We start from the raw sequence: 8139 nt of genomic DNA on the forward strand, positions 1-8139 counted from the left end.
GCCTGGGGTCGGAGAGGCCAGGTTAAAGAGATAATTGGAATTAAATCACATTACCGTGTACTCTTTTATTTACATTAGTTACAGCTAACTGCAAATACCACCATTGACACAATGAACGTACCATTTGTACTGTATCTTACACAATTAGCTGAACTGATGGCCATCGACTTCAATGCAAGCATTACAGCGGCGAACAGGATTCTGACACACCCTGACAAAAATCCCTGGTATGTTTCGAATCACATCACAGACAGCTAAAATTCTGGGAATTAATTCAGTTTCCGTATCCACTGGGGTCTTATACACAAGTGACTTTAGATATTCACATAGGAAATAATCAAGGCGATTCAGGTCAGGCGATATCGCAGGCCATGGAATAGGACCTCCCCTTCCAATCAAGCGACCAGCAAATACGACACTGAGACGGTTGGAGACATCCACACTGAAGTGAGCCGGCGTACCGTCATGTTGTATCCACATCCTCTCACGAACAGCTACGGGTACGTTCTCCAGCAACTCAGGTAGAACTCTTTGCATGAATCTCAAGTACAGATGGCCATTCAGAAGGTCATGTAGAAGATATGGCCCACATATTCAGAGCAAAACGTACTTGATGGTGCAACTCTACTGCAGCGTATAGGGTGTCCACATCCCACAGATGGCTGTTCCTCCTGTTCGAAGGCGCTGCAGTCGTGGACTGTGCGGCTGGTCCGGGCGGAGGTTCGAGTCCTCCCTCGGGCATGGGTGTGTGTGTTTGTCCTTAGGATAATTTATGTTAAGTAGTGTGTAAGCTTAGGGACTGATGACCTTAGCAGTTAAGTCCCATAAGATTTCACACACATTTGAACTTTTTTTTTTTTTTTTTTTTTTTTTTTTTTTTTTTTTTTTTTTGCTGTTCGAAAGACCATCACAATCAAATGAGGCCTCGTCAGTAAACAGCACGATCTGGAGGAAGTCTGGTTGATCAATCAAAAAAATGGCTCTGAGCACTATGGGACTTAACATCTATGGTCATCAATCCCCTAGAACTTAGAACTACTTAAACCTAACTAACCTAAGGACATCACACAACACCCAGTCATCACGAGGCAGAGAAAATCCCTGACCCCGCCGGGAATCGAACCCGGGAACTCGGGCACGGGAGGTTGATCAATCCATTGTTGGAGCAGCCACTTACAAAATGCGACCCTTCGTGCAAAGTCATTCACAAGCATTGCATGGAGTCGTTGTGGGTGATATGGATGTAATTCTTGTTCGTGGAGTACTCACCACACGCTAGTATGTGCAACGCCCATTTCACTTCCAAGACGATGAGTACTTACTGCGGGGTCCGCCGCAACGCTTTCCAGCACAACCTCTTCAAAATCGGGTGAGCGAGTAGGCCTCACGCTGCCAAGTCTCTCGTTTCTTCCTTCCAATGAACCAATCTCCCGCGTTCCTCGACCGAGAGAAATAAACACACGTCATGACGGATGATAGTTACGAAATCGTTCTCTGTACAGGCTTTCAGCAGCGAGAGCATTGCAACGTACTTCCCCATACACAAGGTGCACGTCAGTGAGTTCTGCGAAACTGTAATGAATGGGTCTGTCGTTGGTTCATAGCACATTCCGTCATGGACCAATGTAAATAAGATAGAATAGAGCCAACTTGTGGACAAGTAATGTAAACAAAACCAGCATCTTGACTTCGTAGTAATCAGGGTTGTCCTTGTTTACTTGCAGGAACTAAAAAATGTACATGTAATTAAACAGCACAGTGCGTGTAAACTTGTACCCATGTTAGTTGTAAACAAGTTGGAAAACAGTGGGCAACGGCCTTGCCGCAATGGATACACCGGTTCCCGTCAGATCACCGAAGTTAAGTACTGTCGGGTATGGCCGGCACTTGGATGGGTGACCCTCCAGGACGCCATGCGCTGTTGCCGTTTTTCGGTGTGCACTCAGCCTCGTGATGCCAATTGAGGAGCTACTCGACCGAATTGTAGCGGCTACGGTCACAGGAAACCATCATAACGACCGGGAGAGCGGTGTGCTGACCACACGCCCCTCCAATCCGCATCCCCCACTGAGGATGACACGGCGGTCGAATGGTCCCAATGGGCCACTTGTGGCCTGAAGACGGAGTGCTGCTGTTACTGCTGCTGCTAGAAAACAGTAATACTAGACAAACCGGTAGACAAGTTAACTTCCGTATCTCCTTAAGCTGTCTTCCCCGACCCAGGGTTCCCTACCTCAAATTGTTCAGTGGAGCAATATCTATGTCGTGTTGCATTTTTGCACACTCTTACGGAAAAACCCTGCATACTGCTCTGCAGACCTTAAGGACGAGACAGATAATGCAACGTAACTAACACCGTGGAAATGGATGACTGCGGGACCATGTTGCTAGACATCTTCCAGCCATGCACAGATAGCTCGTTGTCACGTGGCGTGATGTCAACGTGACTATAGCGCCAAGTGCGTTCGGTTGACACCAGCACGTCAGTGGCGCCGTTTGCGTTGGTGTCAAGAGCATATGGACTGGACCAGCGAGGAGTGTAATGGCATGTTCTTTTCGGATGGGAGTAGTGATTCTGAAGGTACCTTCATATAGAAAGAGGTGGGAACATGCAATGCACCCAGGAATATTGTCAAACGTGATCGTTCTGGGGGGTCCCCGTTTACTGTGTTGGGATGCGTAATGTTGCACCGAGCAATGTGGCGCACTGGTTAGCACAGTGGATTGGCATTCGGCAGGACGACGGTTCAGTCCCGTGTCCGGCCATTCTGGTTTAGGTTTTCCGTGAGATCCCTAAATCGCTTCAGGCAAATGCCGGGATGATTCCTATGAAAGGACACGGCCGTATTCCTTCCCCATCCTTCCCTAATCCGATGACGCCGATGTCCTCGTTGTTTGATCTCCTTCTTCAAATCAACCACCCATCATAATGTTGCATGGGAATGTTGTTGTTGTGGTGCTCAGTCCGAAGACTGGTTTTGTGCAGTTACTCTATCTTGCGTGAGTCTCTTCATCTCAGAATAACTACTGAAACCTAAATCTTTCTGAATCTGTTTACTATATTCATGTCGTGGACTCCATCTGCGATTTTTACTACCCACACTTCCTTTCAGTACAAAACCGGTAATCCCTTGATGTCTCAGAATGTGTCCTATCAACCGATCCCTTATTTTGGTCAGGTTGTGCCACAAATTCCTTACCTCCCCAATTCTATTCAGTACCTCCTTAACAGTTATGTGATCGACCCACCTAATCTTCTGCATTCTTCTGTAGCACCACATTTCGAAAACTTTTATTCTCCTTTTGTCTTAACTGTTTACTGTCCACGTTTCCCTTCCATAAATGGCTACACTCCAGACAAATTCCTTCAGAAAAGACTTCGTAACACTTAAATCGACATTTCTCTTCTTCAGAATACTTTTCTTGCCATTGCGCCGGGATGGTTCTTTTGAAAGGGCACGACCGAGTTGCTTCCGCATTCTTTGCTAATCCGATGGGGCCAATGAACTTGCTATTTGGTCCCCTCCCCGAATCAACTAACCAACGAACCTTTCCATTGACAGATACATTTTATATCCTCTCTACTTCGATCATCATCAACTATTTTGTTGCCCAAGTAGCAAAACTCGTCTACTACTTTAAGTGTCTCATTTCCTAATATAATTTCCGTAGGGTCATCTGATTTAATTCGACTACATACCATGATCACTGTTTTGCTTTTGTTTTTGTCTTATATCTTCCCTTCAAGACATAGTCCATTCCGTTCAGCTGCTCTTCCAAGTCCTTTGCTGTTTCTGACAGTATTACAATATCATCGGCAAACCTCAAAGTTTTCAATAAATTGGAGAAGTTACATGGTAACACCGACCTTCGAATCCTTGAGCAAGATACGCTCACCAGTTCAGCGATATTATGACACTATGCTCTTTCCCCACTTGTGTCTTTCGACGTGTGCATTTCGCCCTGACCTGATGACAATGCGCGTTCTTATCGAACAGCGAAGATGGAGGAGTACATGGAACGAGAGGATATTCGGCGAATGGGCTGGCGTCGAAATGCGTTGGGAAGAAGTATTGCAGAAGTTTCACATGCACCAAAGACCATCCAGCAGTGGTGAATGCGTTGGTGGAGGAATGGAGCACCCTACGACAAGAAATCCTTACCAACCTCGTGGTCAGCAGGGAAGCACGTTGCAGAGCCTGCAGTGCAGTCAATGGTGGCCACGCACCCTATTACGAACCCTGTCTCGCCTGTTGTAATGTCGAAAGGACCATCACGAATCGCGTAGACTTCAGTATGATAACAGTCTTTGAATAAAACTTCCATTTCTGTTCGTCTCATTACGCCTTTCTTACAGTTATCTTCTGTACTATACTGTACTGTACTGTACCACACTGCAGCAGTTCTTACTGCGTCTGGTCGAAGTTCGATCCAGAATTGTTAATCGGCAAGGACACATCATGTAAAAATCACTTTCCTTGTTAAGTTTTGCACACCATTGTATATTACTAAGCCGGTTCATATTACATGGTTCGTGACTCATAGCTCCAAAAAAATGTGTATACTTGAAAAGAGAGACAGCATTAGTCGTATATTTTTATTATCGCAAAATCGATTTTCTGTCACTGAGTGACCATCTTCAGTGCTGTATTATATAACTTAAATTAGTAAGCACTGGTGTCAATAAGCTTACGGCAATCACATAGACTGAGGAAGCATTTTGCCACTGACACCCTCTCACAAATCAGTGAAATGAAAAGAATTAGTCTATCGTTTATGACATTTTCTCTGTTCATGCCGGAAAATTGCGATAAGGGGTGTCTATGTGATTGCCGTAAGCTTATTGACACCAGTGCTTACTAATTTAAGTTATATAATACAGCACTGAAGATGGTCACTCAGTGACAGAAAACCGATTTTGCGACAATACAAATATACGACCAATGCTGTCTCTCTTTTCAAGTATACCCATTATCTGGTCGTAGTTCACAGGACACTATGGAGTCGCCAATCAATCCAAAAAAATGGTTCAAATGGCTCTGAGCACTATGCGACTTAACTTCTGAGGTCATTAGTCGCCTAGAACTTAGAACTAATTAAACCTAACTAACCTAAGGACATCACACACATCCATGCCCGAGGCAGGATTCGAACCTGCGACCGTAGCGGTCACGCGGCTCCAGACTGAAGCGCCTTTAACCGCACGGCAACACCGGCCGGCTCATAGCTCCAGTTGCAGCTTGTGTATCTAACGGCATTCAGGAAATATAGAAAATTTACTTACAAATTTTAAATAATTATTCTTAATCTACTCATTAAGAAGTATGATCTTATGTTAAGGACTTTGCAAAATAAGACATGTGCTACAGTTGGACGATATGAATATGTCTAGAGACAGCGGAGCTCTCTATGCGCAAATTGTATCGACTATATTCATCGATTATTTGAAAATGAGAGCACTGACCGAGTTCCAACAAGCTTTAAACATAATTTCAAACCTTCAGGAAGCATTTTGCCACTGACACCCTCTCACAAATCAGTGAAATGAAAATAATTTGTCTATCGTTTATGACATTTTCTCTGTTCATGCCGGAAAATTGCGCTAAGGGGTATTATTACTTCTTTACTACCAACTCCATTCCCAACACACTTTTCAGACAGTACCTAGATGCCACTGAATACACACGCAAAATTATATCGTTTTACGACAGATAGGTCAGAAGACATGAAACCATAAACATTTAGGTGCGGGAAAAACTAGCTTTGGATAAGAATATATTCATCCAGTGTTTGATAATGAGAGCACTTATTCACTTCCAACAAACTTTAAACATAATTCTCTAAACTTTTTCTCAGATGTCTGGTTGATGTAAAATATTTAACACATTAAATATTTTCTAAAATAATCAGACGTTTGAAGTTTGAAGAATTGATTCGGTTAGTTAGTTAGTTAGGTAGTCAGATTATTTGTTTGATGATTAAAAGTTGTGTGGCCGCATGACCGCGAAACAAACAAAACTTATCCGAATCTACGGAAAAAATTAATATGTGGGTCAACATTTGTAAAACTTTAATTCCTCTCTCTCAGACCCCACCCTATGAGGAGAGAGGGAGAGTTTTAGTTTTAGCGAATCAAAATTTACGAAGTAAGTAAGTATTTTTTATTGATCCGTAACCATTTTCCACGCAAAAATGAGAACATGGATTTTCTTGAATTACAGCGCCAACTACCAAGAATGAAAACAAAAGCTTAACAAAGAATGTACGAAGCTTTTTATGTAGAATTTGATTCTGCAATAAAAATGGGGGTTCCCATTTGAAATTTTAAAGTTGCCTCCCGCCCCACCCCCAGGGAGTTGGGGTGGCGGGCTAATTTTAGCACCAGCAGATGTCCCCCTCGAAAATAATCAACTTTGGTTTTTACACATTTTTTCGTGTGGAGCTTACTTTTCGAGTTATTCTGGTTTGTCAACTTAAAATTTACACCCTGTATTCTAAGTGTATCTGGCAAAATGATATGCTCTCGCAACAAGACTTCCAAATTCAAACAGTAAAAAGTAAATCTCTCAGTACACAAAGGAATTAAGGGAATGAATAATGTAATAGTAAATAAAAGTAAAGATACATACCTAAAATAATTCCGTCCCGGTGTCCTGCAATACCTTGTCTCAGTCATGTCGCTTCCTAAGGCCCAGCAGCAGTTCGAGAACATTATTGTACTCCACTTGCTTCGATAACGCCTTTCCATTTGAGTACTGTCCGGTGAAGATGTTCTCCACGGTCATCACCATCAACGCCAAAGTTATCCACGAAGACGTCCAAACGGTATCTCTGGAGATGTAGATTAAGGGACTATTAAATCTCATAAAGTGATATGACGTCAGCAGTTCTTGTACAATACAATGTTGTAATAGTTCTCTGACCTATGGCTATGTAATAAGCACTTACAGACACCTGTGAAAGCCAGCCATACCATTCTTTCATCATTCAACAAAGGAAGAAAATATTCATCAGAAATTAATTCCGTAATTGCTTCCAAATATTCTTTTCTTTATTTTGGCGTCACTGATCCTTGGAAACTACTCCAGCCAGCACGCGAATATGTGAAGTTTTGTCCTCTGCTTTCACAACTATTTAGCAAGGGACTGTATTCACCTTTGTTTAACAAAAATACTGTTGAACAGTTACATACATTCATCCGCGTATCTCCTGCTCAGTTGTCCATGAAGAAGGCATTCCCTGTACGGAATCACACGTTTCAACACCTTTGCAGATCCGTGCTGAACAACTGAGATTAAGTTTACCGAGAACCAGGATTCTTCTACTATTGTCCTTTTATAGCACGTACTGAAGGCAAATGTCAAGTCTGTTGGTACGTACGTTTGTAAAGTTTCTGTATGAAATTGTGAAAAGTGACTCGGATAACTTCATGAAGAAGGCATTCCCTGTACGGAATCACACGTTTCAACACCTTTGCAGATCCGTGCTGAACAACTGAGATTAAGTTTACCGAGAACCAGGATTCTTCTACTATTGTCCTTTTATAGCACGTACTGAAGGCAAATGTCAAGTCTGTTGGTACGTACGTTTGTAAAACCACTTATTTTATTGTGATCTGAATCCTCCACTATCCTCAGCTCGTGACTGTGGAATACATCTTCCCAAATGAGATGACCTATTTTGATGAATTGGTTTCGTTTTATAGGTATTTTGACGATTCACTTTTTTCGACCAGCATGTAATCAACTGACACAGTCCACTTCTTAAGGTGTTCCGCATAGTGGTGTCATATAAGCTGGCTGCTGCTGGATCCAACCGGACGTCGAAGAAACCTTAGAAATGACATCAATCTAGTCTTCAAGGGGGCGAGAACATATAAGACCACTGCTCGAAGTAAATGAGTGAAGACAACTTAGTCAGTCGTCTACATACCGAGGCAAAAAATGGAATCACCTACTTGTTACAAAACTCAAAAATATAGGAGCAAAGTCACACCAAGAACACGCACAAATTCTCAATTTAAAAATCTCTTACTTGTTTTATTTCTTCTATTAGTTTCAAAATTTAACTTTAGGATTTTTTTACGAACTATCCTATATGCGCGAATAGATTGAAAGTTTAATTCCTTAGTACCCATTA

General features: G+C 42.5%; 1 pseudogene; it reads left to right on the top strand.

Moving 5' to 3' along the window:
• Nucleotides 1-1809: 1809 nt before the first annotated feature.
• Nucleotides 1810-1927, top strand: LOC126254141 (5S ribosomal RNA; annotated as a pseudogene).
• Nucleotides 1928-8139: the final 6212 nt, after the last annotated feature.

This window comes from Schistocerca nitens, chromosome 4 (genome assembly GCF_023898315.1).
Source record: "Schistocerca nitens isolate TAMUIC-IGC-003100 chromosome 4, iqSchNite1.1, whole genome shotgun sequence".
Classification (NCBI taxonomy): Eukaryota; Metazoa; Arthropoda; class Insecta; order Orthoptera; family Acrididae; genus Schistocerca; species Schistocerca nitens.